Source organism: Schistocerca cancellata, chromosome 9 (assembly GCF_023864275.1).
Source record: "Schistocerca cancellata isolate TAMUIC-IGC-003103 chromosome 9, iqSchCanc2.1, whole genome shotgun sequence".
Classification (NCBI taxonomy): Eukaryota; Metazoa; Arthropoda; class Insecta; order Orthoptera; family Acrididae; genus Schistocerca; species Schistocerca cancellata.
Window position 1 is genome coordinate 154,967,606 of NC_064634.1, and position 22,815 is coordinate 154,990,420.

A 22,815-nucleotide genomic window follows, 5' to 3' on the forward strand; every position below is an offset into this window, starting at 1 on the left:
CCAAGTGTCGCACGTCACGCAGCAGAGTGGCGCAGTGGAAGCGTGCTGGGCCCATAACCCAGAGGTCCGTGGATCGAAACCACGCTCTGCTAAAATTATTCTTTTTCTTGGGTGCTTCGAGCTCGATCATTAAGCCTGGGGTGCGCTGACTCAGCGTCAACAGCAAACCCTGTAAGTTCTGAAACGACGACGACGTCGTGTGGAGAATACGAGAAACACTTCCTAAGACGCAGAGTTTCTTACGATTCTGCAGCAACTACATTTCTCGATCACAACGTTAATGTCTTTTCGGGCCACACGTGCAACTTTCGCGATATCAAAATCGCACCTCCCCGGCGGGGAATCGAACCCCGGTCTCCCACGTGACAGGCGGGGATACTAACCACTATACTACCGAGGAATACGCAATCGGTACGCACAACGCACGCACACTTATGGTTCTCAAGTAGGTGATTCATCTCAAATCTAGCGTCCCGATGCTTTCAGAGTCAGCTGCTACGAAATAAAAGTATGCCCCAGGTGAGGCTCGAACTCACAACCCCGGCATTGCTCACGGCTACTGCCTTATAAGTACCGTGCGCTAACCAATTGCGCCACTGGGGCTACAGCAGGGTGCTTTCAGTTAGCGGTATTTGCTTTGCTGCCAACCTGTTGTGGCTACAGACCCATCATACGACCGTCACCTGCGGCCATACTGCGACTTTAGCACCTGGCTACGGATGCTTCATACGATTCTTGCTTCATATGCTACACTTACAAGCATATCAACCGCTTGTCATCACCGAAAAATTGCAGAAAAACGCGCGCCTTGCCTTCTGCTACCTGTCCAACAGCGAGGGCAGATGTGTGGCAAGCTTTAAGCTATGCAGGCGCACCGTGGCCGAGCAGCTGGAGGAGAGATGCCTTCCTTGGCAGCTCCCTGCAGAGTGCGGAAGACCAGAGTGGCCGCGCCGCCGTTGTCAGTGGACGACACGCAGTTGCCGAGCCACGGAGAACACGTTGCTCTGCGATGTGTACCCGCCTCATATGACGAAAGGCGACCAGTGGCCCTGTGGCGCAACGGATAACGCGTCTGACTACGGATCAGAAGATTCCAGGTTCGAATCCTGGCAGGGTCGGCATTTTGTTAGTTGCGGGCGCGTAGCTAGGCAGTGCATTCGAATGTTTCCACCTGCGTGGAGTGCAATGTCAATCCTGAGCATCTCGTAGCTGCATCTCGAGACGATCGTGGTAAATATCGCTTCGTGCAAGCGTCAGCGTAGCGTCAGTCGAGCAAAGTCGAGACAAGTCAAGCTGAGAGATGTTGCACAGTTAATTAAACGGTACGCAACGCAGACAACGCTTTTCCAAGTGTCGCACGTCACGCAGCAGAGTGGCGCAGTGGAAGCGTGCTGGGCCCATAACCCAGAGGTCCGTGGATCGAAACCACGCTCTGCTAAAATTATTCTTTTTCTTGGGTGCTTCGAGCTCGATCATTAAGCCTGGGGTGCGCTGACTCAGCGTCAACAGCAAACCCTGTAAGTTCTGAAACGACGACGACGTCGTGTGGAGAATACGAGAAACACTTCCTAAGACGCAGAGTTTCTTACGATTCTGCAGCAACTACATTTCTCGATCACAACGTTAATGTCTTTTCGGGCCACACGTGCAACTTTCGCGATATCAAAATCGCACCTCCCCGGCGGGGAATCGAACCCCGGACTCCCGCGTGACAGGCGGGGATACTAACCACTATACTACCGAGGAATACGCAATCGGTACGCACAACGCACGCACACTTATGCTTCTCAAGTAGGTGATTCATCTCAAATCTAGCGTCCCGATGCTTTCAGAGTCAGCTGCTACGAAATAAAAGTATGCCCCAGGTGAGGCTCGAACTCACAACCCCGGCATTGCTCACGGCTACTGCCTTATAAGTACCGTGCGCTATCCAATTGCGCCACTGGGGCTACAGCAGGGTGCTTTCAGTTAGCGGTATTTGCTTTGCTGCCAACCTGTTGTGGCTACAGACCCATCATACGACCGTCACCTGCGGCCATACTGCGACTTTAGCACCTGGCTACGAATGCTTCATACGATTCTTGCTTCATATGCTACACTTACAAGCATATCAACCGCTTGTCATCACCGAAAAATTGCAGAAAAAGGCGCGCCTTGCCTTCTGCTACCTGTCCAACAGCGAGGGCAGATGTGTGGCAAGCTCTAAGCTATGCAGGCGCACCGTGGCCGAGCAGCTGGAGGAGAGATGCCTTCCTTGGCAGCTCCCTGCAGAGTGCGGAAGACCAGAGTGGCCGCGCCGCCGTTGTCAGTGGACGACACGCAGTTGCCGAGCCACGGAGAACACGTTGCTCTGCGATGTGTACCCGCCTCATATGACGAAAGGCGACCAGTGGCCCTGTGGCGCAACGGATAACGCGTCTGACTACGGATCAGAAGATTCCAGGTTCGAATCCTGGCAGGGTCGGCATTTTGTTAGTTGCGGGCGCGTAGCTAGGCAGTGCATTCGAATGTTTCCACCTGCGTGGAGTGCAATGTCAATCCTGAGCATCTCGCAGCTGCATCTCGAGACGATCGTGGTAAATATCGCTTCGTGCAAGCGTCAGCGTAGCGTCAGTCGAGCTAAGTCGAGACAAGCCAAGCTGAGAGATGTTGCACAGTTAATTAAACGGTACGCGACGCACACAACGCTTTTCCAAGTGTCGCACGTCACGCAGCAGAGTGGCGCAGTGGAAGCGTGCTGGGCCCATAACCCAGAGGTCCGTGGATCGAAACCACGCTCTGCTAAAATTATTCTTTTTCTTGGGTGCTTCGAGCTCGATCATTAAGCCTGGGGTGCGCTGACTCAGCGTCAACAGCAAACCCTGTAAGTTCTGAAACGACGACGACGTCGTGTGGAGAATACGAGAAACACTTCCTAAGACGCAGAGTTTCTTACGATTCTGCAGCAACTACATTTCTCGATCACAACGTTAATGTCTTTTCGGGCCACACGTGCAACTTTCGCGATATAAAAATCGCACCTCCCCGGCGGGGAATCGAACCCCGGTCTCCCGCGTGACAGGCGGGGATACTAACCACTATACTACCGAGGAATACGCAATCGGTACGCACAACGCACGCACACTTATGCTTCTCAAGTAGGTGATTCATCTCAAATCTAGCGTCCCGATGCTTTCAGAGTCAGCTGCTACGAAATAAAAGTATGCCCCAGGTGAGGCTCGAACTCACAACCCCGGCATTGCTCACGGCTACTGCCTTATAAGTACCGTGCGCTAACCAATTGCGCCACTGGGGCTACAGCAGGGTGCTTTCAGTTAGCGGTATTTGCTTTGCTGCCAACCTGTTGTGGCTACAGACCCATCATACGACCGTCACCTGCGGCCATACTGCGACTTTAGCACCTGGCTACGGATGCTTCATACGATTCTTGCTTCATATGCTACACTTACAAGCATATCAACCGCTTGTCATCACCGAAAAATTGCAGAAAAACGCGCGCCATGCCTTCTGCTACCTGTCCAACAGCGAGGGCAGATGTGTGGCAAGCTCTAAGCTATGCAGGCGCACCGTGGCCGAGCAGCTGGAGGAGAGATGCCTTCCTTGGCAGCTCCCTGCAGAGTGCGGAAGACCAGAGTGGCCGCGCCGCCGTTGTCAGTGGACGACACGCAGTTGCCGAGCCACGGAGAACACGTTGCTCTGCGATGTGTACCCGCCTCATATGACGAAAGGCGACCAGTGGCCCTGTGGCGCAACGGATAACGCGTCTGACTACGGATCAGAAGATTCCAGGTTCGAATCCTGGCAGGGTCGGCATTTTGTTAGTTGCGGGCGCGTAGCTAGGCAGTGCATTCGAATGTTTCCACCTGCGTGGAGTGCAATGTCAATCCTGAGCATCTCGTAGCTGCATCTCGAGACGATCGTGGTAAATATCGCTTCGTGCAAGCGTCAGCGTAGCGTCAGTCGAGCAAAGTCGAGACAAGTCAAGCTGAGAGATGTTGCACAGTTAATTAAACGGTACGCAACGCAGACAACGCTTTTCCAAGTGTCGCACGTCACGCAGCAGAGTGGCGCAGTGGAAGCGTGCTGGGCCCATAACCCAGAGGTCCGTGGATCGAAACCACGCTCTGCTAAAATTATTCTTTTTCTTGGGTGCTTCGAGCTCGATCATTAAGCCTGGGGTGCGCTGACTCAGCGTCAACAGCAAACCCTGTAAGTTCTGAAACGACGACGACGTCGTGTGGAGAATACGAGAAACACTTCCTAAGACGCAGAGTTTCTTACGATTCTGCAGCAACTACATTTCTCGATCACAACGTTAATGTCTTTTCGGGCCACACGTGCAACTTTCGCGATATCAAAATCGCACCTCCCCGGCGGGGAATCGAACCCCGGTCTCCCGCGTGACAGGCGGGGATACTAACCACTATACTACCGAGGAATACGCAATCGGTACGCACAACGCACGCACACTTATGCTTCTCAAGTAGGTGATTCATCTCAAATCTAGCGTCCCGATGCTTTCAGAGTCAGCTGCTACGAAATAAAAGTATGCCCCAGGTGAGGCTCGAACTCACAACCCCGGCATTGCTCACGGCTACTGCCTTATAAGTACCGTGCGCTAACCAATTGCGCCACTGGGGCTACAGCAGGGTGCTTTCAGTTAGCGGTATTTGCTTTGCTGCCAACCTGTTGTGGCTACAGACCCATCATACGACCGTCACCTGCGGCCATACTGCGACTTTAGCACCTGGCTACGGATGCTTCATACGATTCTTGCTTCATATGCTACACTTACAAGCATATCAACCGCTTGTCATCACCGAAAAATTGCAGAAAAACGCGCGCCTTGCCTTCTGCTACCTGTCCAACAGCGAGGGCAGATGTGTGGCAAGCTCTAAGCTATGCAGGCGCACCGTGGCCGAGCAGCTGGAGGAGAGATGCCTTCCTTGGCAGCTCCCTGCAGAGTGCGGAAGACCAGAGTGGCCGCGCCGCCGTTGTCAGTGGACGACACGCAGTTGCCGAGCCACGGAGAACACGTTGCTCTGCGATGTGTACCCGCCTCATATGACGAAAGGCGACCAGTGGCCCTGTGGCGCAACGGATAACGCGTCTGACTACGGATCAGAAGATTCCAGGTTCGAATCCTGGCAGGGTCGGCATTTTGTTAGTTGCGGGCGCGTAGCTAGGCAGTGCATTCGAATGTTTCCACCTGCGTGGAGTGCAATGTCAATCCTGAGCATCTCGTAGCTGCATCTCGAGACGATCGTGGTAAATATCGCTTCGTGCAAGCGTCAGCGTAGCGTCAGTCGAGCAAAGTCGAGACAAGTCAAGCTGAGAGATGTTGCACAGTTAATTAAACGGTACGCAACGCAGACAACGCTTTTCCAAGTGTCGCACGTCACGCAGCAGAGTGGCGCAGTGGAAGCGTGCTGGGCCCATAACCCAGAGGTCCGTGGATCGAAACCACGCTCTGCTAAAATTATTCTTTTTCTTGGGTGCTTCGAGCTCGATCATTAAGCCTGGGGTGCGCTGACTCAGCGTCAACAGCAAACCCTGTAAGTTCTGAAACGACGACGACGTCGTGTGGAGAATACGAGAAACACTTCCTAAGACGCAGAGTTTCTTACGATTCTGCAGCAACTACATTTCTCGATCACAACGTTAATGTCTTTTCGGGCCACACGTGCAACTTTCGCGATATCAAAATCGCACCTCCCCGGCGGGGAATCGAACCCCGGTCTCCCACGTGACAGGCGGGGATACTAACCACTATACTACCGAGGAATACGCAATCGGTACGCACAACGCACGCACACTTATGGTTCTCAAGTAGGTGATTCATCTCAAATCTAGCGTCCCGATGCTTTCAGAGTCAGCTGCTACGAAATAAAAGTATGCCCCAGGTGAGGCTCGAACTCACAACCCCGGCATTGCTCACGGCTACTGCCTTATAAGTACCGTGCGCTAACCAATTGCGCCACTGGGGCTACAGCAGGGTGCTTTCAGTTAGCGGTATTTGCTTTGCTGCCAACCTGTTGTGGCTACAGACCCATCATACGACCGTCACCTGCGGCCATACTGCGACTTTAGCACCTGGCTACGGATGCTTCATACGATTCTTGCTTCATATGCTACACTTACAAGCATATCAACCGCTTGTCATCACCGAAAAATTGCAGAAAAACGCGCGCCTTGCCTTCTGCTACCTGTCCAACAGCGAGGGCAGATGTGTGGCAAGCTTTAAGCTATTCAGGCGCACCGTGGCCGAGCAGCTGGAGGAGAGATGCCTTCCTTGGCAGCTCCCTGCAGAGTGCGGAAGACCAGAGTGGCCGCGCCGCCGTTGTCAGTGGACGACACGCAGTTGCCGAGCCACGGAGAACACGTTGCTCTGCGATGTGTACCCGCCTCATATGACGAAAGGCGACCAGTGGCCCTGTGGCGCAACGGATAACGCGTCTGACTACGGATCAGAAGATTCCAGGTTCGAATCCTGGCAGGGTCGGCATTTTGTTAGTTGCGGGCGCGTAGCTAGGCAGTGCATTCGAATGTTTCCACCTGCGTGGAGTGCAATGTCAATCCTGAGCATCTCGTAGCTGCATCTCGAGACGATCGTGGTAAATATCGCTTCGTGCAAGCGTCAGCGTAGCGTCAGTCGAGCAAAGTCGAGACAAGTCAAGCTGAGAGATGTTGCACAGTTAATTAAACGGTACGCAACGCAGACAACGCTTTTCCAAGTGTCGCACGTCACGCAGCAGAGTGGCGCAGTGGAAGCGTGCTGGGCCCATAACCCAGAGGTCCGTGGATCGAAACCACGCTCTGCTAAAATTATTCTTTTTCTTGGGTGCTTCGAGCTCGATCATTAAGCCTGGGGTGCGCTGACTCAGCGTCAACAGCAAACCCTGTAAGTTCTGAAACGACGACGACGTCGTGTGGAGAATACGAGAAACACTTCCTAAGACGCAGAGTTTCTTACGATTCTGCAGCAACTACATTTCTCGATCACAACGTTAATGTCTTTTCGGGCCACACGTGCAACTTTCGCGATATCAAAATCGCACCTCCCCGGCGGGGAATCGAACCCCGGACTCCCGCGTGACAGGCGGGGATACTAACCACTATACTACCGAGGAATACGCAATCGGTACGCACAACGCACGCACACTTATGCTTCTCAAGTAGGTGATTCATCTCAAATCTAGCGTCCCGATGCTTTCAGAGTCAGCTGCTACGAAATAAAAGTATGCCCCAGGTGAGGCTCGAACTCACAACCCCGGCATTGCTCACGGCTACTGCCTTATAAGTACCGTGCGCTATCCAATTGCGCCACTGGGGCTACAGCAGGGTGCTTTCAGTTAGCGGTATTTGCTTTGCTGCCAACCTGTTGTGGCTACAGACCCATCATACGACCGTCACCTGCGGCCATACTGCGACTTTAGCACCTGGCTACGAATGCTTCATACGATTCTTGCTTCATATGCTACACTTACAAGCATATCAACCGCTTGTCATCACCGAAAAATTGCAGAAAAACGCGCGCCTTGCCTTCTGCTACCTGTCCAACAGCGAGGGCAGATGTGTGGCAAGCTCTAAGCTATGCAGGCGCACCGTGGCCGAGCAGCTGGAGGAGAGATGCCTTCCTTGGCAGCTCCCTGCAGAGTGCGGAAGACCAGAGTGGCCGCGCCGCCGTTGTCAGTGGACGACACGCAGTTGCCGAGCCACGGAGAACACGTTGCTCTGCGATGTGTACCCGCCTCATATGACGAAAGGCGACCAGTGGCCCTGTGGCGCAACGGATAACGCGTCTGACTACGGATCAGAAGATTCCAGGTTCGAATCCTGGCAGGGTCGGCATTTTGTTAGTTGCGGGCGCGTAGCTAGGCAGTGCATTCGAATGTTTCCACCTGCGTGGAGTGCAATGTCAATCCTGAGCATCTCGCAGCTGCATCTCGAGACGATCGTGGTAAATATCGCTTCGTGCAAGCGTCAGCGTAGCGTCAGTCGAGCTAAGTCGAGACAAGCCAAGCTGAGAGATGTTGCACAGTTAATTAAACGGTACGCGACGCACACAACGCTTTTCCAAGTGTCGCACGTCACGCAGCAGAGTGGCGCAGTGGAAGCGTGCTGGGCCCATAACCCAGAGGTCCGTGGATCGAAACCACGCTCTGCTAAAATTATTCTTTTTCTTGGGTGCTTCGAGCTCGATCATTAAGCCTGGGGTGCGCTGACTCAGCGTCAACAGCAAACCCTGTAAGTTCTGAAACGACGACGACGTCGTGTGGAGAATACGAGAAACACTTCCTAAGACGCAGAGTTTCTTACGATTCTGCAGCAACTACATTTCTCGATCACAACGTTAATGTCTTTTCGGGCCACACGTGCAACTTTCGCGATATAAAAATCGCACCTCCCCGGCGGGGAATCGAACCCCGGTCTCCCGCGTGACAGGCGGGGATACTAACCACTATACTACCGAGGAATACGCAATCGGTACGCACAACGCACGCACACTTATGCTTCTCAAGTAGGTGATTCATCTCAAATCTAGCGTCCCGATGCTTTCAGAGTCAGCTGCTACGAAATAAAAGTATGCCCCAGGTGAGGCTCGAACTCACAACCCCGGCATTGCTCACGGCTACTGCCTTATAAGTACCGTGCGCTAACCAATTGCGCCACTGGGGCTACAGCAGGGTGCTTTCAGTTAGCGGTATTTGCTTTGCTGCCAACCTGTTGTGGCTACAGACCCATCATACGACCGTCACCTGCGGCCATACTGCGACTTTAGCACCTGGCTACGGATGCTTCATACGATTCTTGCTTCATATGCTACACTTACAAGCATATCAACCGCTTGTCATCACCGAAAAATTGCAGAAAAACGCGCGCCATGCCTTCTGCTACCTGTCCAACAGCGAGGGCAGATGTGTGGCAAGCTCTAAGCTATGCAGGCGCACCGTGGCCGAGCAGCTGGAGGAGAGATGCCTTCCTTGGCAGCTCCCTGCAGAGTGCGGAAGACCAGAGTGGCCGCGCCGCCGTTGTCAGTGGACGACACGCAGTTGCCGAGCCACGGAGAACACGTTGCTCTGCGATGTGTACCCGCCTCATATGACGAAAGGCGACCAGTGGCCCTGTGGCGCAACGGATAACGCGTCTGACTACGGATCAGAAGATTCCAGGTTCGAATCCTGGCAGGGTCGGCATTTTGTTAGTTGCGGGCGCGTAGCTAGGCAGTGCATTCGAATGTTTCCACCTGCGTGGAGTGCAATGTCAATCCTGAGCATCTCGTAGCTGCATCTCGAGACGATCGTGGTAAATATCGCTTCGTGCAAGCGTCAGCGTAGCGTCAGTCGAGCAAAGTCGAGACAAGTCAAGCTGAGAGATGTTGCACAGTTAATTAAACGGTACGCAACGCAGACAACGCTTTTCCAAGTGTCGCACGTCACGCAGCAGAGTGGCGCAGTGGAAGCGTGCTGGGCCCATAACCCAGAGGTCCGTGGATCGAAACCACGCTCTGCTAAAATTATTCTTTTTCTTGGGTGCTTCGAGCTCGATCATTAAGCCTGGGGTGCGCTGACTCAGCGTCAACAGCAAACCCTGTAAGTTCTGAAACGACGACGACGTCGTGTGGAGAATACGAGAAACACTTCCTAAGACGCAGAGTTTCTTACGATTCTGCAGCAACTACATTTCTCGATCACAACGTTAATGTCTTTTCGGGCCACACGTGCAACTTTCGCGATATCAAAATCGCACCTCCCCGGCGGGGAATCGAACCCCGGTCTCCCACGTGACAGGCGGGGATACTAACCACTATACTACCGAGGAATACGCAATCGGTACGCACAACGCACGCACACTTATGCTTCTCAAGTAGGTGATTCATCTCAAATCTAGCGTCCCGATGCTTTCAGAGTCAGCTGCTACGAAATAAAAGTATGCCCCAGGTGAGGCTCGAACTCACAACCCCGGCATTGCTCACGGCTACTGCCTTATAAGTACCGTGCGCTAACCAATTGCGCCACTGGGGCTACAGCAGGGTGCTTTCAGTTAGCGGTATTTGCTTTGCTGCCAACCTGTTGTGGCTACAGACCCATCATACGACCGTCACCTGCGGCCATACTGCGACTTTAGCACCTGGCTACGGATGCTTCATACGATTCTTGCTTCATATGCTACACTTACAAGCATATCAACCGCTTGTCATCACCGAAAAATTGCAGAAAAACGCGCGCCTTGCCTTCTGCTACCTGTCCAACAGCGAGGGCAGATGTGTGGCAAGCTTTAAGCTATGCAGGCGCACCGTGGCCGAGCAGCTGGAGGAGAGATGCCTTCCTTGGCAGCTCCCTGCAGAGTGCGGAAGACCAGAGTGGCCGCGCCGCCGTTGTCAGTGGACGACACGCAGTTGCCGAGCCACGGAGAACACGTTGCTCTGCGATGTGTACCCGCCTCATATGACGAAAGGCGACCAGTGGCCCTGTGGCGCAACGGATAACGCGTCTGACTACGGATCAGAAGATTCCAGGTTCGAATCCTGGCAGGGTCGGCATTTTGTTAGTTGCGGGCGCGTAGCTAGGCAGTGCATTCGAATGTTTCCACCTGCGTGGAGTGCAATGTCAATCCTGAGCATCTCGCAGCTGCATCTCGAGACGATCGTGGTAAATATCGCTTCGTGCAAGCGTCAGCGTAGCGTCAGTCGAGCAAAGTCGAGACAAGCCAAGCTGAGAGATGTTGCACAGTTAATTAAACGGTACGCGACGCAGACAACGCTTTTCCAAGTGTCGCACGTCACGCAGCAGAGTGGCGCAGTGGAAGCGTGCTGGGCCCATAACCCAGAGGTCCGTGGATCGAAACCACGCTCTGCTAAAATTATTCTTTTTCTTGGGTGCTTCGAGCTCGATCATTAAGCCTGGGGTGCGCTGACTCAGCGTCAACAGCAAACCCTGTAAGTTCTGAAACGACGACGACGTCGTGTGGAGAATACGAGAAACACTTCCTAAGACGCAGAGTTTCTTACGATTCTGCAGCAACTACATTTCTCGATCACAACGTTAATGTCTTTTCGGGCCACACGTGCAACTTTCGCGATATAAAAATCGCACCTCCCCGGCGGGGAATCGAACCCCGGTCTCCCGCGTGACAGGCGGGGATACTAACCACTATACTACCGAGGAATACGCAATCGGTACGCACAACGCACGCACACTTATGGTTCTCAAGTAGGTGATTCATCTCAAATCTAGCGTCCCGATGCTTTCAGAGTCAGCTGCTACGAAATAAAAGTATGCCCCAGGTGAGGCTCGAACTCACAACCCCGGCATTGCTCACGGCTACTGCCTTATAAGTACCGTGCGCTAACCAATTGCGCCACTGGGGCTACAGCAGGGTGCTTTCAGTTAGCGGTATTTGCTTTGCTGCCAACCTGTTGTGGCTACAGACCCATCATACGACCGTCACCTGCGGCCATACTGCGACTTTAGCACCTGGCTACGAATGCTTCATACGATTCTTGCTTCATATGCTACACTTACAAGCATATCAACCGCTTGTCATCACCGAAAAATTGCAGAAAAAGGCGCGCCTTGCCTTCTGCTACCTGTCCAACAGCGAGGGCAGATGTGTGGCAAGCTCTAAGCTATGCAGGCGCACCGTGGCCGAGCAGCTGGAGGAGAGATGCCTTCCTTGGCAGCTCCCTGCAGAGTGCGGAAGACCAGAGTGGCCGCGCCGCCGTTGTCAGTGGACGACACGCAGTTGCCGAGCCACGGAGAACACGTTGCTCTGCGATGTGTACCCGCCTCATATGACGAAAGGCGACCAGTGGCCCTGTGGCGCAACGGATAACGCGTCTGACTACGGATCAGAAGATTCCAGGTTCGAATCCTGGCAGGGTCGGCATTTTGTTAGTTGCGGGCGCGTAGCTAGGCAGTGCATTCGAATGTTTCCACCTGCGTGGAGTGCAATGTCAATCCTGAGCATCTCGCAGCTGCATCTCGAGACGATCGTGGTAAATATCGCTTCGTGCAAGCGTCAGCGTAGCGTCAGTCGAGCTAAGTCGAGACAAGCCAAGCTGAGAGATGTTGCACAGTTAATTAAACGGTACGCGACGCACACAACGCTTTTCCAAGTGTCGCACGTCACGCAGCAGAGTGGCGCAGTGGAAGCGTGCTGGGTCCATAACCCAGAGGTCCGTGGATCGAAACCACGCTCTGCTAAAATTATTCTTTTTCTTGGGTGCTTCGAGCTCGATCATTAAGCCTGGGGTGCGCTGACTCAGCGTCAACAGCAAACCCTGTAAGTTCTGAAACGACGACGACGTCGTGTGGAGAATACGAGAAACACTTCCTAAGACGCAGAGTTTCTTACGATTCTGCAGCAACTACATTTCTCGATCACAACGTTAATGTCTTTTCGGGCCACACGTGCAACTTTCGCGATATAAAAATCGCACCTCCCCGGCGGGGAATCGAACCCCGGTCTCCCGCGTGACAGGCGGGGATACTAACCACTATACTACCGAGGAATACGCAATCGGTACGCACAACGCACGCACACTTATGCTTCTCAAGTAGGTGATTCATCTCAAATCTAGCGTCCCGATGCTTTCAGAGTCAGCTGCTACGAAATAAAAGTATGCCCCAGGTGAGGCTCGAACTCACAACCCCGGCATTGCTCACGGCTACTGCCTTATAAGTACCGTGCGCTAACCAATTGCGCCACTGGGGCTACAGCAGGGTGCTTTCAGTTAGCGGTATTTGCTTTGCTGCCAACCTGTTGTGGCTACAGACCCATCATACGACCGTCACCTGCGGCCATACTGCGACTTTAGCACCTGGCTACGGATGCTTCATACGATTCTTGCTTCATATGCTACACTTACAAGCATATCAACCGCTTGTCATCACCGAAAAATTGCAGAAAAACGCGCGCCTTGCCTTCTGCTACCTGTCCAACAGCGAGGGCAGATGTGTGGCAAGCTTTAAGCTATGCAGGCGCACCGTGGCCGAGCAGCTGGAGGAGAGATGCCTTCCTTGGCAGCTCCCTGCAGAGTGCGGAAGACCAGAGTGGCCGCGCCGCCGTTGTCAGTGGACGACACGCAGTTGCCGAGCCACGGAGAACACGTTGCTCTGCGATGTGTACCCGCCTCATATGACGAAAGGCGACCAGTGGCCCTGTGGCGCAACGGATAACGCGTCTGACTACGGATCAGAAGATTCCAGGTTCGAATCCTGGCAGGGTCGGCATTTTGTTAGTTGCGGGCGCGTAGCTAGGCAGTGCATTCGAATGTTTCCACCTGCGTGGAGTGCAATGTCAATCCTGAGCATCTCGCAGCTGCATCTCGAGACGATCGTGGTAAATATCGCTTCGTGCAAGCGTCAGCGTAGCGTCAGTCGAGCAAAGTCGAGACAAGCCAAGCTGAGAGATGTTGCACAGTTAATTAAACGGTACGCGACGCAGACAACGCTTTTCCAAGTGTCGCACGTCACGCAGCAGAGTGGCGCAGTGGAAGCGTGCTGGGCCCATAACCCAGAGGTCCGTGGATCGAAACCACGCTCTGCTAAAATTATTCTTTTTCTTGGGTGCTTCGAGCTCGATCATTAAGCCTGGGGTGCGCTGACTCAGCGTCAACAGCAAACCCTGTAAGTTCTGAAACGACGACGACGTCGTGTGGAGAATACGAGAAACACTTCCTAAGACGCAGAGTTTCTTACGATTCTGCAGCAACTACATTTCTCGATCACAACGTTAATGTCTTTTCGGGCCACACGTGCAACTTTCGCGATATAAAAATCGCACCTCCCCGGCGGGGAATCGAACCCCGGTCTCCCGCGTGACAGGCGGGGATACTAACCACTATACTACCGAGGAATACGCAATCGGTACGCACAACGCACGCACACTTATGGTTCTCAAGTAGGTGATTCATCTCAAATCTAGCGTCCCGATGCTTTCAGAGTCAGCTGCTACGAAATAAAAGTATGCCCCAGGTGAGGCTCGAACTCACAACCCCGGCATTGCTCACGGCTACTGCCTTATAAGTACCGTGCGCTAACCAATTGCGCCACTGGGGCTACAGCAGGGTGCTTTCAGTTAGCGGTATTTGCTTTGCTGCCAACCTGTTGTGGCTACCGACCCATCATACGACCGTCACCTGCGGCCATACTGCGACTTTAGCACCTGGCTACGGATGCTTCATACGATTCTTGCTTCATATGCTACACTTACAAGCATATCAACCGCTTGTCATCACCGAAAAATTGCAGAAAAACGCGCGCCTTGCCTTCTGCTACCTGTCCAACAGCGAGGGCAGATGTGTGGCAAGCTCTAAGCTATGCAGGCGCACCGTGGCCGAGCAGCTGGAGGAGAGATGCCTTCCTTGGCAGCTCCCTGCAGAGTGCGGAAGACCAGAGTGGCCGCGCCGCCGTTGTCAGTGGACGACACGCAGTTGCCGAGCCACGGAGAACACGTTGCTCTGCGATGTGTACCCGCCTCATATGACGAAAGGCGACCAGTGGCCCTGTGGCGCAACGGATAACGCGTCTGACTACGGATCAGAAGATTCCAGGTTCGAATCCTGGCAGGGTCGGCATTTTGTTAGTTGCGGGCGCGTAGCTAGGCAGTGCATTCGAATGTTTCCACCTGCGTGGAGTGCAATGTCAATCCTGAGCATCTCGCAGCTGCATCTCGAGACGATCGTGGTAAATATCGCTTCGTGCAAGCGTCAGCGTAGCGTCAGTCGAGCAAAGTCGAGACAAGTCAAGCTGAGAGATGTTGCACAGTTAATTAAACGGTACGCGACGCAGACAACGCTTTTCCAAGTGTCGCACGTCACGCAGCAGAGTGGCGCAGTGGAAGCGTGCTGGGCTCATAACCCAGAGGTCCGTGGATCGAAACCACGCTCTGCTAAAATTATTCTTTTTCTTGGGTGCTTCGAGCTCGATCATTAAGCCTGGGGTGCGCTGACTCAGCGTCAACAGCAAACCCTGTAAGTTCTGAAACGACGACGACGTCGTGTGGAGAATACGAGAAACACTTCCTAAGACGCAGAGTTTCTTACGATTCTGCAGCAACTACATTTCTCGATCACAACGTTAATGTCTTTTCGGGCCACACGTGCAACTTTCGCGATATAAAAATCGCACCTCCCCGGCGGGGAATCGAACACCGGTCTCCCGCGTGACAGGCGGGGATACTAACCACTATACTACCGAGGAATACGCAATCGGTACGCACAACGCACGCACACTTATGGTTCTCAAGTAGGTGATTCATCTCAAATCTAGCGTCCCGATGCTTTCAGAGTCAGCTGCTACGAAATAAAAGTATGCCCCAGGTGAGGCTCGAACTCACAACCCCGGCATTGCTCACGGCTACTGCCTTATAAGTACCGTGCGCTAACCAATTGCGCCACTGGGGCTACAGCAGGGTGCTTTCAGTTAGCGGTATTTGCTTTGCTGCCAACCTGTTGTGGCTACCGACCCATCATACGACCGTCACCTGCGGCCATACTGCGACTTTAGCACCTGGCTACGGATGCTTCATACGATTCTTGCTTCATATGCTACACTTACAAGCATATCAACCGCTTGTCATCACCGAAAAATTGCAGAAAAACGCGCGCCTTGCCTTCTGCTACCTGTCCAACAGCGAGGGCAGATGTGTGGCAAGCTCTAAGCTATGCAGGCGCACCGTGGCCGAGCAGCTGGAGGAGAGATGCCTTCCTTGGCAGCTCCCTGCAGAGTGCGGAAGACCAGAGTGGCCGCGCCGCCGTTGTCAGTGGACGACACGCAGTTGCCGAGCCACGGAGAACACGTTGCTCTGCGATGTGTACCCGCCTCATATGACGAAAGGCGACCAGTGGCCCTGTGGCGCAACGGATAACGCGTCTGACTACGGATCAGAAGATTCCAGGTTCGAATCCTGGCAGGGTCGGCATTTTGTTAGTTGCGGGCGCGTAGCTAGGCAGTGCATTCGAATGTTTCCACCTGCGTGGAGTGCAATGTCAATCCTGAGCATCTCGCAGCTGCATCTCGAGACGATCGTGGTAAATATCGCTTCGTGCAAGCGTCAGCGTAGCGTCAGTCGAGCAAAGTCGAGACAAGTCAAGCTGAGAGATGTTGCACAGTTAATTAAACGGTACGCGACGCAGACAACGCTTTTCCAAGTGCCGCACGTCACGCAGCAGAGTGGCGCAGTGGAAGCGTGCTGGGCCCATAACCCAGAGGTCCGTGGATCGAAACCACGCTCTGCTAAAATTATTCTTTTTCTTGGGTGCTTCGAGCTCGATCATTAAGCCTGGGGTGCGCTGACTCAGCGTCAACAGCAAACCCTGTAAGTTCTGAAACGACGACGACGTCGTGTGGAGAATACGAGAAACACTTCCTAAGACGCAGAGTTTCTTACGATTCTGCAGCAACTACATTTCTCGATCACAACGTTAATGTCTTTTCGGGCCACACGTGCAACTTTCGCGATATCAAAATCGCACCTCCCCGGCGGGGAATCGAACCCCGGTCTCCCGCGTGACAGGCGGGGATACTAACCACTATACTACCGAGGAATACGCAATCGGTACGCACAACGCACGCACACTTATGGTTCTCAAGTAGGTGATTCATCTCAAATCTAGCGTCCCGATGCTTTCAGAGTCAGCTGCTACGAAATAAAAGTATGCCCCAGGTGAGGCTCGAACTCACAACCCCGGCATTGCTCACGGCTACTGCCTTATAAGTACCGTGCGCTAACCAATTGCGCCACTGGGGCTACAGCAGGGTGCTTTCAGTTAGCGGTATTTGCTTTGCTGCCAACCTGTTGTGGCTACCGACCCATCATACGACCGTCACCTGCGGCCATACTGCGACTTTAGCACCTGGCTACGGATGCTTCATACGATTCTTGCTTCATATGCTACACTTACAAGCATATCAACCGCTTGTCATCACCGAAAAATTGCAGAAAAACGCGCGCCTTGCCTTCTGCTACCTGTCCAACAGCGAGGGCAGATGTGTGGCAAGCTCTAAGCTATGCAGGCGCACCGTGGCCGAGCAGCTGGAGGAGAGATGCCTTCCTTGGCAGCTCCCTGCAGAGTGCGGAAGACCAGAGTGGCCGCGCCGCCGTTGTCAGTGGACGACACGCAGTTGCCGAGCCACGGAGAACACGTTGCTCTGCGATGTGTACCCGCCTCATATGACGAAAGGCGACCAGTGGCCCTGTGGCGCAACGGATAACGCGTCTGACTACGGATCAGAAGATTCCAGGTTCGAATCCTGGCAGGGTCGGCATTTTGTTAGTTGCGGGCGCGTAGCTAGGCAGTGCATTCGAATGTTTCCACCTGCGTGGAGTGCAATGTCAATCCTGAGCATCTCGCAGCTGCATCTCGAGACGATCGTGGTAAATATCGCTTCGTGCAAGCGTCAGCGTAGCGTCAGTCGAGCAAAGTCGAGACAAGTCAAGCTGAGAGATGTTGCACAGTTAATTAAACGGTACGCGACGCAGACAACGCTTTTCCAAGTGTCGCACGTCACGCAGCAGAGTGGCGCAGTGGAAGCGTGCTGGGCCCATAACCCAGAGGTCCGTGGATCGAAACCACGCTCTGCTAAAATTATTCTTTTTCTTGGGTGCTTCGAGCTCGATCATTAAGCCTGGGGTGCGCTGACTCAGCGTCAACAGCAAACCCTGTAAGTTCTGAAACGACGACGACGTCGTGTGGAGAATACGAGAAACACTTCCTAAGACGCAGAGTTTCTTACGATTCTGCAGCAACTACATTTCTCGATCACAACGTTAATGTCTTTTCGGGCCACACGTGCAACTTTCGCGATATAAAAATCGCACCTCCCCGGCGGGGAATCGAACCCCGGTCTCCCGCGTGACAGGCGGGGATACTAACCACTATACTACCGAGGAATACGCAATCGGTACGCACAACGCACGCACACTTATGGTTCTCAAGTAGGTGATTCATCTCAAATCTAGCGTCCCGATGCTTTCAGAGTCAGCTGCTACGAAATAAAAGTATGCCCCAGGTGAGGCTCGAACTCACAACCCCGGCATTGCTCACGGCTACTGCCTTATAAGTACCGTGCGCTAACCAATTGCGCCACTGGGGCTACAGCAGGGTGCTTTCAGTTAGCGGTATTTGCTTTGCTGCCAACCTGTTGTGGCTACCGACCCATCATACGACCGTCACCTGCGGCCATACTGCGACTTTAGCACCTGGCTACGGATGCTTCATACGATTCTTGCTTCATATGCTACACTTACAAGCATATCAACCGCTTGTCATCACCGAAAAATTGCAGAAAAACGCGCGCCTTGCCTTCTGCTACCTGTCCAACAGCGAGGGCAGATGTGTGGCAAGCTCTAAGCTATGCAGGCGCACCGTGGCCGAGCAGCTGGAGGAGAGATGCCTTCCTTGGCAGCTCCCTGCAGAGTGCGGAAGACCAGAGTGGCCGCGCCGCCGTTGTCAGTGGACGACACGCAGTTGCCGAGCCACGGAGAACACGTTGCTCTGCGATGTGTACCCGCCTCATATGACGAAAGGCGACCAGTGGCCCTGTGGCGCAACGGATAACGCGTCTGACTACGGATCAGAAGATTCCAGGTTCGAATCCTGGCAGGGTCGGCATTTTGTTAGTTGCGGGCGCGTAGCTAGGCAGTGCATTCGAATGTTTCCACCTGCGTGGAGTGCAATGTCAATCCTGAGCATCTCGCAGCTGCATCTCGAGACGATCGTGGTAAATATCGCTTCGTGCAAGCGTCAGCGTAGCGTCAGTCGAGCAAAGTCGAGACAAGTCAAGCTGAGAGATGTTGCACAGTTAATTAAACGGTACGCGACGCAGACAACGCTTTTCCAAGTGTCGCACGTCACGCAGCAGAGTGGCGCAGTGGAAGCGTGCTGGGCCCATAACCCAGAGGTCCGTGGATCGAAACCACGCTCTGCTAAAATTATTCTTTTTCTTGGGTGCTTCGAGCTCGATCATTAAGCCTGGGGTGCGCTGACTCAGCGTCAACAGGAAACCCTGTAAGTTCTGAAACGACGACGACGTCGTGTGGAGAATACGAGAAACACTTCCTAAGACGCAGAGTTTCTTACGATTCTGCAGCAACTACATTTCTCGATCACAACGTTAATGTCTTTTCGGGCCACACGTGCAACTTTCGCGATATCAAAATCGCACCTCCCCGGCGGGGAATCGAACCCCGGTCTCCCGCGTGACAGGCGGGGATACTAACCACTATACTACCGAGGAATACGCAATCGGTACGCACAACGCACGCACACTTATGCTTCTCAAGTAGGTGATTCATCTCAAATCTAGCGTCCCGATGCTTTCAGAGTCAGCTGCTACGAAATAAAAGTATGCCCCAGGTGAGGCTCGAACTCACAACCCCGGCATTGCTCACGGCTACTGCCTTATAAGTACCGTGCGCTAACCAATTGCGCCACTGGGGCTACAGCAGGGTGCTTTCAGTTAGCGGTATTTGCTTTGCTGCCAACCTGTTGTGGCTACCGACCCATCATACGACCGTCACCTGCGGCCATACTGCGACTTTAGCACCTGGCTACGGATGCTTCATACGATTCTTGCTTCATATGCTACACTTACAAGCATATCAACCGCTTGTCATCACCGAAAAATTGCAGAAAAACGCGCGCCTTGCCTTCTGCTACCTGTCCAACAGCGAGGGCAGATGTGTGGCAAGCTTTAAGCTATGCAGGCGCACCGTGGCCGAGCAGCTGGAGGAGAGATGCCTTCCTTGGCAGCTCCCTGCAGAGTGCGGAAGACCAGAGTGGCCGCGCCGCCGTTGTCAGTGGACGACACGCAGTTGCCGAGCCACGGAGAACACGTTGCTCTGCGATGTGTACCCGCCTCATATGACGAAAGGCGACCAGTGGCCCTGTGGCGCAACGGATAACGCGTCTGACTACGGATCAGAAGATTCCAGGTTCGAATCCTGGCAGGGTCGGCATTTTGTTAGTTGCGGGCGCGTAGCTAGGCAGTGCATTCGAATGTTTCCACCTGCGTGGAGTGCAATGTCAATCCTGAGCATCTCGCAGCTGCATCTCGAGACGATCGTGGTAAATATCGCTTCGTGCAAGCGTCAGCGTAGCGTCAGTCGAGCAAAGTCGAGACAAGTCAAGCTGAGAGATGTTGCACAGTTAATTAAACGGTACGCGACGCAGACAACGCTTTTCCAAGTGTCGCACGTCACGCAGCAGAGTGGCGCAGTGGAAGCGTGCTGGGCCCATAACCCAGAGGTCCGTGGATCGAAACCACGCTCTGCTAAAATTATTCTTTTTCTTGGGTGCTTCGAGCTCGATCATTAAGCCTGGGGTGCGCTGACTCAGCGTCAACAGCAAACCCTGTAAGTTCTGAAACGACGACGACGTCGTGTGGAGAATACGAGAAACACTTCCTAAGACGCAGAGTTTCTTACGATTCTGCAGCAACTACATTTCTCGATCACAACGTTAATGTCTTTTCGGGCCACACGTGCAACTTTCGCGATATAAAAATCGCACCTCCCCGGCGGGGAATCGAACCCCGGTATCCCGCGTGACAGGCGGGGATACTAACCACTATACTACCGAGGAATACGCAATCGGTACGCACAACGCACGCACACTTATGGTTCTCAAGTAGGTGATTCATCTCAAATCTAGCGTCCCGATGCTTTCAGAGTCAGCTGCTACGAAATAAAAGTATGCCCCAGGTGAGGCTCGAACTCACAACCCCGGCATTGCTCACGGCTACTGCCTTATAAGTACCGTGCGCTAACCAATTGCGCCACTGAGGCTACAGCAGGGTGCTTTCAGTTAGCGGTATTTGCTTTGCTGCCAACCTGTTGTGGCTACAGACCCATCATACGACCGTCACCTGCGGCCATACTGCGACTTTAGCACCTGGCTACGGATGCTTCATACGATTCTTGCTTCATATGCTACACTTACAAGCATATCAACCGCTTGTCATCACCGAAAAATTGCAGAAAAACGCGCGCCTTGCCTTCTGCTACCTGTCCAACAGCGAGGGCAGATGTGTGGCAAGCTCTAAGCTATGCAGGCGCACCGTGGCCGAGCAGCTGGAGGAGAGATGCCTTCCTTGGCAGCTCCCTGCAGAGTGCGGAAGACCAGAGTGGCCGCGCCGCCGTTGTCAGTGGACGACACGCAGTTGCCGAGCCACGGAGAACACGTTGCTCTGCGATGTGTACCCGCCTCATATGACGAAAGGCGACCAGTGGCCCTGTGGCGCAACGGATAACGACAGTCAGCCGGCGGTCGCGGTCGAGGTCGGACGTGCTGTGCTGCGCGCCGCGCCGTCGCTGTTTACGTGTGGTGAGTCGCTGCGCTTGCTTCAGTGTCTACCAGTGTTTTGGCGTGATCTGAAAATGAACTCGCTTTCGTGATGTCTCAACCGAGTAGGAAAGATACACTGAAGTTTACTTTTGACAGGAATTTTGTCCGACCTAAATCTTTTGAAGTTGAGCAATGGTTAGAAGATGAAGTGAAGATAAGACTTGAGGACATAATCGGGATTCATCTTTCGATTGTCAGTAGCACCGTTTTCGTTAAATTAGCCCGATCAGACATGTGTGAGAAAATAGTTGAATCTTGTGGTGGTATTCTAAAGTTTAAACACAGCGATGGAAATGTGGGGGAAGTTGCAGTTTCGCATGCCGGCCTAGGAATACGGACTGTTCGAATTTTTGAACTCCCATTTGAAATAACCAGTGAACAGATCAACGCAGTTCTCTGTCAGTACGGCAAAATCATAAGCAATATTGCGGAACGTTGGTCTAGTGCACATAAATTCCCGGTTCTTAACGGGGTGCGGCAATTGAAAATCGAGCTGCAGAAGCACATCCCGTCTTATGTTCACGTATGCGGGTATCGTGCGATAGTAATGTACGATGATCAGCCTCGAACGTGTGCCGCATGCAACTCGACAGGTCACGTGCGTGCCGAATGCATGCAGAGGCGAGTGGCGCAGCTGCCTGCCGGCGAGGCTGCCAGGCCCCCCGCGATGACAACACTGCCTGTGACGTACGTGGCCGTAACGCGTGGGCTTTCGGCTACACCCACGGTCACCGAAGTCAGTGAAAATACTGTAGTACCTGCGACGGTAACGCGTATGGAGACTGTTGCAACGCCGGAAGAGACCCAACCTAAACCCGTAGAAATGTCGCCGTCCGTCGTAGTCACAGAAGAACAGGCATCCGACATGCAAACGTCTGCGTCCCCATCGACCGCTGCTACTCCACGGGGGGAATCTCCAGCAGGTCACGATCAAAGCCCACAACATCGTACATCTCCCAGGAAAAGTAAAAAACGGAGAGTTGCCCGCCAGGGTGCAGAACAGATTGCACCGGTTCTGCGCGAAAAGGCTAAACAGATAGGTGAACAACTCAGTGAAAATGCATCTGATAGCACAAATCATGCTCATCCCTCAGCCAGTTTACCATCAGTACTTGACAATGTCTCAGATTCTCTACCTCCGAACCCCGAACACTCAGCTCAACTCCGAGCCGGCTGTGATGTCCGCATGGTCGAACTCTGTCCTGCTCTAGCGTCGGTAACGACTTCGCCACAGCCTCCGCCAACTATTTGGGCAGACGATACAGACTCCACTGCCGAAGTAGACAGTATGGATATTACCGAAACGATGACAGCCGTAGCTTCAGTCACCAAAGACGACGATGTTACTGAGAAAGATAACTCTTCGACGGAAACTACCGCGCAAAACGAACGCACGACTGGTCCCTTTTCCAACGGAGAATATTTTTAACTCTGCCTTTAAAGTGACTGTCAATACATGTTTT

At 53.3% G+C, this 22,815-nt stretch overlaps 62 non-coding genes across 62 annotated transcripts; 30 read left to right on the forward strand and 32 right to left on the reverse strand.

The window, feature by feature from the left end:
• Positions 1-20: 20 nt before the first annotated feature.
• On the forward strand, positions 21-92 carry Trnam-cau (transfer RNA methionine (anticodon CAU)). Its single transcript has one exon. It is a non-coding gene; the product is annotated as a tRNA-Met (tRNA).
• Positions 93-328: 236 nt separating this feature from the next.
• On the reverse strand, positions 329-400 carry Trnad-guc (transfer RNA aspartic acid (anticodon GUC)). Its single transcript has one exon. It is a non-coding gene; the product is annotated as a tRNA-Asp (tRNA).
• Positions 401-511: 111 nt separating this feature from the next.
• Trnai-uau (transfer RNA isoleucine (anticodon UAU)) lies at positions 512-603 on the reverse strand. The gene is given in 2 exon segments: positions 512-547; positions 566-603. It is a non-coding gene; the product is annotated as a tRNA-Ile (tRNA).
• A 442-nt stretch (positions 604-1,045) lies between these two features.
• On the forward strand, positions 1,046-1,118 carry Trnar-acg (transfer RNA arginine (anticodon ACG)). The gene has a single exon. It is a non-coding gene; the product is annotated as a tRNA-Arg (tRNA).
• Positions 1,119-1,366: 248 nt separating this feature from the next.
• Trnam-cau (transfer RNA methionine (anticodon CAU)) lies at positions 1,367-1,438 on the forward strand. The gene has a single exon. It is a non-coding gene; the product is annotated as a tRNA-Met (tRNA).
• Positions 1,439-1,674: 236 nt separating this feature from the next.
• Trnad-guc (transfer RNA aspartic acid (anticodon GUC)) lies at positions 1,675-1,746 on the reverse strand. The gene has a single exon. It is a non-coding gene; the product is annotated as a tRNA-Asp (tRNA).
• Positions 1,747-1,857: 111 nt separating this feature from the next.
• On the reverse strand, positions 1,858-1,949 carry Trnai-uau (transfer RNA isoleucine (anticodon UAU)). The gene is given in 2 exon segments: positions 1,858-1,893; positions 1,912-1,949. It is a non-coding gene; the product is annotated as a tRNA-Ile (tRNA).
• A 442-nt stretch (positions 1,950-2,391) lies between these two features.
• Trnar-acg (transfer RNA arginine (anticodon ACG)) lies at positions 2,392-2,464 on the forward strand. The gene has a single exon. It is a non-coding gene; the product is annotated as a tRNA-Arg (tRNA).
• A 248-nt stretch (positions 2,465-2,712) lies between these two features.
• Positions 2,713-2,784, forward strand: Trnam-cau (transfer RNA methionine (anticodon CAU)). Its single transcript has one exon. It is a non-coding gene; the product is annotated as a tRNA-Met (tRNA).
• A 236-nt stretch (positions 2,785-3,020) lies between these two features.
• On the reverse strand, positions 3,021-3,092 carry Trnad-guc (transfer RNA aspartic acid (anticodon GUC)). The gene has a single exon. It is a non-coding gene; the product is annotated as a tRNA-Asp (tRNA).
• Positions 3,093-3,203: 111 nt separating this feature from the next.
• On the reverse strand, positions 3,204-3,295 carry Trnai-uau (transfer RNA isoleucine (anticodon UAU)). The gene is given in 2 exon segments: positions 3,204-3,239; positions 3,258-3,295. It is a non-coding gene; the product is annotated as a tRNA-Ile (tRNA).
• A 442-nt stretch (positions 3,296-3,737) lies between these two features.
• Trnar-acg (transfer RNA arginine (anticodon ACG)) lies at positions 3,738-3,810 on the forward strand. The gene has a single exon. It is a non-coding gene; the product is annotated as a tRNA-Arg (tRNA).
• Positions 3,811-4,058: 248 nt separating this feature from the next.
• Positions 4,059-4,130, forward strand: Trnam-cau (transfer RNA methionine (anticodon CAU)). Its single transcript has one exon. It is a non-coding gene; the product is annotated as a tRNA-Met (tRNA).
• A 236-nt stretch (positions 4,131-4,366) lies between these two features.
• Trnad-guc (transfer RNA aspartic acid (anticodon GUC)) lies at positions 4,367-4,438 on the reverse strand. The gene has a single exon. It is a non-coding gene; the product is annotated as a tRNA-Asp (tRNA).
• Positions 4,439-4,549: 111 nt separating this feature from the next.
• Positions 4,550-4,641, reverse strand: Trnai-uau (transfer RNA isoleucine (anticodon UAU)). Its single transcript is given in 2 exon segments — positions 4,550-4,585; positions 4,604-4,641. It is a non-coding gene; the product is annotated as a tRNA-Ile (tRNA).
• A 442-nt stretch (positions 4,642-5,083) lies between these two features.
• On the forward strand, positions 5,084-5,156 carry Trnar-acg (transfer RNA arginine (anticodon ACG)). The gene has a single exon. It is a non-coding gene; the product is annotated as a tRNA-Arg (tRNA).
• A 248-nt stretch (positions 5,157-5,404) lies between these two features.
• Trnam-cau (transfer RNA methionine (anticodon CAU)) lies at positions 5,405-5,476 on the forward strand. The gene has a single exon. It is a non-coding gene; the product is annotated as a tRNA-Met (tRNA).
• Positions 5,477-5,712: 236 nt separating this feature from the next.
• Positions 5,713-5,784, reverse strand: Trnad-guc (transfer RNA aspartic acid (anticodon GUC)). Its single transcript has one exon. It is a non-coding gene; the product is annotated as a tRNA-Asp (tRNA).
• Positions 5,785-5,895: 111 nt separating this feature from the next.
• On the reverse strand, positions 5,896-5,987 carry Trnai-uau (transfer RNA isoleucine (anticodon UAU)). The gene is given in 2 exon segments: positions 5,896-5,931; positions 5,950-5,987. It is a non-coding gene; the product is annotated as a tRNA-Ile (tRNA).
• Positions 5,988-6,429: 442 nt separating this feature from the next.
• Positions 6,430-6,502, forward strand: Trnar-acg (transfer RNA arginine (anticodon ACG)). Its single transcript has one exon. It is a non-coding gene; the product is annotated as a tRNA-Arg (tRNA).
• Positions 6,503-6,750: 248 nt separating this feature from the next.
• Trnam-cau (transfer RNA methionine (anticodon CAU)) lies at positions 6,751-6,822 on the forward strand. The gene has a single exon. It is a non-coding gene; the product is annotated as a tRNA-Met (tRNA).
• A 236-nt stretch (positions 6,823-7,058) lies between these two features.
• Trnad-guc (transfer RNA aspartic acid (anticodon GUC)) lies at positions 7,059-7,130 on the reverse strand. Its single transcript has one exon. It is a non-coding gene; the product is annotated as a tRNA-Asp (tRNA).
• A 111-nt stretch (positions 7,131-7,241) lies between these two features.
• On the reverse strand, positions 7,242-7,333 carry Trnai-uau (transfer RNA isoleucine (anticodon UAU)). The gene is given in 2 exon segments: positions 7,242-7,277; positions 7,296-7,333. It is a non-coding gene; the product is annotated as a tRNA-Ile (tRNA).
• A 442-nt stretch (positions 7,334-7,775) lies between these two features.
• Trnar-acg (transfer RNA arginine (anticodon ACG)) lies at positions 7,776-7,848 on the forward strand. Its single transcript has one exon. It is a non-coding gene; the product is annotated as a tRNA-Arg (tRNA).
• Positions 7,849-8,096: 248 nt separating this feature from the next.
• On the forward strand, positions 8,097-8,168 carry Trnam-cau (transfer RNA methionine (anticodon CAU)). The gene has a single exon. It is a non-coding gene; the product is annotated as a tRNA-Met (tRNA).
• A 236-nt stretch (positions 8,169-8,404) lies between these two features.
• Trnad-guc (transfer RNA aspartic acid (anticodon GUC)) lies at positions 8,405-8,476 on the reverse strand. Its single transcript has one exon. It is a non-coding gene; the product is annotated as a tRNA-Asp (tRNA).
• Positions 8,477-8,587: 111 nt separating this feature from the next.
• Trnai-uau (transfer RNA isoleucine (anticodon UAU)) lies at positions 8,588-8,679 on the reverse strand. The gene is given in 2 exon segments: positions 8,588-8,623; positions 8,642-8,679. It is a non-coding gene; the product is annotated as a tRNA-Ile (tRNA).
• Positions 8,680-9,121: 442 nt separating this feature from the next.
• Positions 9,122-9,194, forward strand: Trnar-acg (transfer RNA arginine (anticodon ACG)). The gene has a single exon. It is a non-coding gene; the product is annotated as a tRNA-Arg (tRNA).
• A 248-nt stretch (positions 9,195-9,442) lies between these two features.
• Trnam-cau (transfer RNA methionine (anticodon CAU)) lies at positions 9,443-9,514 on the forward strand. Its single transcript has one exon. It is a non-coding gene; the product is annotated as a tRNA-Met (tRNA).
• A 236-nt stretch (positions 9,515-9,750) lies between these two features.
• On the reverse strand, positions 9,751-9,822 carry Trnad-guc (transfer RNA aspartic acid (anticodon GUC)). Its single transcript has one exon. It is a non-coding gene; the product is annotated as a tRNA-Asp (tRNA).
• Positions 9,823-9,933: 111 nt separating this feature from the next.
• Trnai-uau (transfer RNA isoleucine (anticodon UAU)) lies at positions 9,934-10,025 on the reverse strand. Its single transcript is given in 2 exon segments — positions 9,934-9,969; positions 9,988-10,025. It is a non-coding gene; the product is annotated as a tRNA-Ile (tRNA).
• A 442-nt stretch (positions 10,026-10,467) lies between these two features.
• On the forward strand, positions 10,468-10,540 carry Trnar-acg (transfer RNA arginine (anticodon ACG)). Its single transcript has one exon. It is a non-coding gene; the product is annotated as a tRNA-Arg (tRNA).
• Positions 10,541-10,788: 248 nt separating this feature from the next.
• Positions 10,789-10,860, forward strand: Trnam-cau (transfer RNA methionine (anticodon CAU)). The gene has a single exon. It is a non-coding gene; the product is annotated as a tRNA-Met (tRNA).
• Positions 10,861-11,096: 236 nt separating this feature from the next.
• On the reverse strand, positions 11,097-11,168 carry Trnad-guc (transfer RNA aspartic acid (anticodon GUC)). The gene has a single exon. It is a non-coding gene; the product is annotated as a tRNA-Asp (tRNA).
• Positions 11,169-11,279: 111 nt separating this feature from the next.
• Positions 11,280-11,371, reverse strand: Trnai-uau (transfer RNA isoleucine (anticodon UAU)). The gene is given in 2 exon segments: positions 11,280-11,315; positions 11,334-11,371. It is a non-coding gene; the product is annotated as a tRNA-Ile (tRNA).
• A 442-nt stretch (positions 11,372-11,813) lies between these two features.
• On the forward strand, positions 11,814-11,886 carry Trnar-acg (transfer RNA arginine (anticodon ACG)). Its single transcript has one exon. It is a non-coding gene; the product is annotated as a tRNA-Arg (tRNA).
• A 556-nt stretch (positions 11,887-12,442) lies between these two features.
• Trnad-guc (transfer RNA aspartic acid (anticodon GUC)) lies at positions 12,443-12,514 on the reverse strand. The gene has a single exon. It is a non-coding gene; the product is annotated as a tRNA-Asp (tRNA).
• Positions 12,515-12,625: 111 nt separating this feature from the next.
• Positions 12,626-12,717, reverse strand: Trnai-uau (transfer RNA isoleucine (anticodon UAU)). Its single transcript is given in 2 exon segments — positions 12,626-12,661; positions 12,680-12,717. It is a non-coding gene; the product is annotated as a tRNA-Ile (tRNA).
• A 442-nt stretch (positions 12,718-13,159) lies between these two features.
• On the forward strand, positions 13,160-13,232 carry Trnar-acg (transfer RNA arginine (anticodon ACG)). Its single transcript has one exon. It is a non-coding gene; the product is annotated as a tRNA-Arg (tRNA).
• Positions 13,233-13,480: 248 nt separating this feature from the next.
• Trnam-cau (transfer RNA methionine (anticodon CAU)) lies at positions 13,481-13,552 on the forward strand. Its single transcript has one exon. It is a non-coding gene; the product is annotated as a tRNA-Met (tRNA).
• A 236-nt stretch (positions 13,553-13,788) lies between these two features.
• On the reverse strand, positions 13,789-13,860 carry Trnad-guc (transfer RNA aspartic acid (anticodon GUC)). Its single transcript has one exon. It is a non-coding gene; the product is annotated as a tRNA-Asp (tRNA).
• Positions 13,861-13,971: 111 nt separating this feature from the next.
• Positions 13,972-14,063, reverse strand: Trnai-uau (transfer RNA isoleucine (anticodon UAU)). The gene is given in 2 exon segments: positions 13,972-14,007; positions 14,026-14,063. It is a non-coding gene; the product is annotated as a tRNA-Ile (tRNA).
• Positions 14,064-14,505: 442 nt separating this feature from the next.
• On the forward strand, positions 14,506-14,578 carry Trnar-acg (transfer RNA arginine (anticodon ACG)). The gene has a single exon. It is a non-coding gene; the product is annotated as a tRNA-Arg (tRNA).
• Positions 14,579-14,826: 248 nt separating this feature from the next.
• Trnam-cau (transfer RNA methionine (anticodon CAU)) lies at positions 14,827-14,898 on the forward strand. Its single transcript has one exon. It is a non-coding gene; the product is annotated as a tRNA-Met (tRNA).
• Positions 14,899-15,134: 236 nt separating this feature from the next.
• Trnad-guc (transfer RNA aspartic acid (anticodon GUC)) lies at positions 15,135-15,206 on the reverse strand. The gene has a single exon. It is a non-coding gene; the product is annotated as a tRNA-Asp (tRNA).
• Positions 15,207-15,317: 111 nt separating this feature from the next.
• On the reverse strand, positions 15,318-15,409 carry Trnai-uau (transfer RNA isoleucine (anticodon UAU)). The gene is given in 2 exon segments: positions 15,318-15,353; positions 15,372-15,409. It is a non-coding gene; the product is annotated as a tRNA-Ile (tRNA).
• Positions 15,410-15,851: 442 nt separating this feature from the next.
• Positions 15,852-15,924, forward strand: Trnar-acg (transfer RNA arginine (anticodon ACG)). Its single transcript has one exon. It is a non-coding gene; the product is annotated as a tRNA-Arg (tRNA).
• A 248-nt stretch (positions 15,925-16,172) lies between these two features.
• Trnam-cau (transfer RNA methionine (anticodon CAU)) lies at positions 16,173-16,244 on the forward strand. The gene has a single exon. It is a non-coding gene; the product is annotated as a tRNA-Met (tRNA).
• Positions 16,245-16,480: 236 nt separating this feature from the next.
• Trnad-guc (transfer RNA aspartic acid (anticodon GUC)) lies at positions 16,481-16,552 on the reverse strand. Its single transcript has one exon. It is a non-coding gene; the product is annotated as a tRNA-Asp (tRNA).
• A 111-nt stretch (positions 16,553-16,663) lies between these two features.
• Trnai-uau (transfer RNA isoleucine (anticodon UAU)) lies at positions 16,664-16,755 on the reverse strand. Its single transcript is given in 2 exon segments — positions 16,664-16,699; positions 16,718-16,755. It is a non-coding gene; the product is annotated as a tRNA-Ile (tRNA).
• Positions 16,756-17,197: 442 nt separating this feature from the next.
• On the forward strand, positions 17,198-17,270 carry Trnar-acg (transfer RNA arginine (anticodon ACG)). Its single transcript has one exon. It is a non-coding gene; the product is annotated as a tRNA-Arg (tRNA).
• A 248-nt stretch (positions 17,271-17,518) lies between these two features.
• On the forward strand, positions 17,519-17,590 carry Trnam-cau (transfer RNA methionine (anticodon CAU)). Its single transcript has one exon. It is a non-coding gene; the product is annotated as a tRNA-Met (tRNA).
• Positions 17,591-17,826: 236 nt separating this feature from the next.
• Trnad-guc (transfer RNA aspartic acid (anticodon GUC)) lies at positions 17,827-17,898 on the reverse strand. The gene has a single exon. It is a non-coding gene; the product is annotated as a tRNA-Asp (tRNA).
• Positions 17,899-18,009: 111 nt separating this feature from the next.
• Trnai-uau (transfer RNA isoleucine (anticodon UAU)) lies at positions 18,010-18,101 on the reverse strand. The gene is given in 2 exon segments: positions 18,010-18,045; positions 18,064-18,101. It is a non-coding gene; the product is annotated as a tRNA-Ile (tRNA).
• Positions 18,102-18,543: 442 nt separating this feature from the next.
• Positions 18,544-18,616, forward strand: Trnar-acg (transfer RNA arginine (anticodon ACG)). Its single transcript has one exon. It is a non-coding gene; the product is annotated as a tRNA-Arg (tRNA).
• Positions 18,617-18,864: 248 nt separating this feature from the next.
• On the forward strand, positions 18,865-18,936 carry Trnam-cau (transfer RNA methionine (anticodon CAU)). The gene has a single exon. It is a non-coding gene; the product is annotated as a tRNA-Met (tRNA).
• A 236-nt stretch (positions 18,937-19,172) lies between these two features.
• Trnad-guc (transfer RNA aspartic acid (anticodon GUC)) lies at positions 19,173-19,244 on the reverse strand. The gene has a single exon. It is a non-coding gene; the product is annotated as a tRNA-Asp (tRNA).
• Positions 19,245-19,355: 111 nt separating this feature from the next.
• Positions 19,356-19,447, reverse strand: Trnai-uau (transfer RNA isoleucine (anticodon UAU)). The gene is given in 2 exon segments: positions 19,356-19,391; positions 19,410-19,447. It is a non-coding gene; the product is annotated as a tRNA-Ile (tRNA).
• Positions 19,448-19,889: 442 nt separating this feature from the next.
• Trnar-acg (transfer RNA arginine (anticodon ACG)) lies at positions 19,890-19,962 on the forward strand. Its single transcript has one exon. It is a non-coding gene; the product is annotated as a tRNA-Arg (tRNA).
• Positions 19,963-20,210: 248 nt separating this feature from the next.
• On the forward strand, positions 20,211-20,282 carry Trnam-cau (transfer RNA methionine (anticodon CAU)). Its single transcript has one exon. It is a non-coding gene; the product is annotated as a tRNA-Met (tRNA).
• Positions 20,283-20,518: 236 nt separating this feature from the next.
• On the reverse strand, positions 20,519-20,590 carry Trnad-guc (transfer RNA aspartic acid (anticodon GUC)). Its single transcript has one exon. It is a non-coding gene; the product is annotated as a tRNA-Asp (tRNA).
• A 111-nt stretch (positions 20,591-20,701) lies between these two features.
• Positions 20,702-20,793, reverse strand: Trnai-uau (transfer RNA isoleucine (anticodon UAU)). Its single transcript is given in 2 exon segments — positions 20,702-20,737; positions 20,756-20,793. It is a non-coding gene; the product is annotated as a tRNA-Ile (tRNA).
• Positions 20,794-22,815: the final 2,022 nt, after the last annotated feature.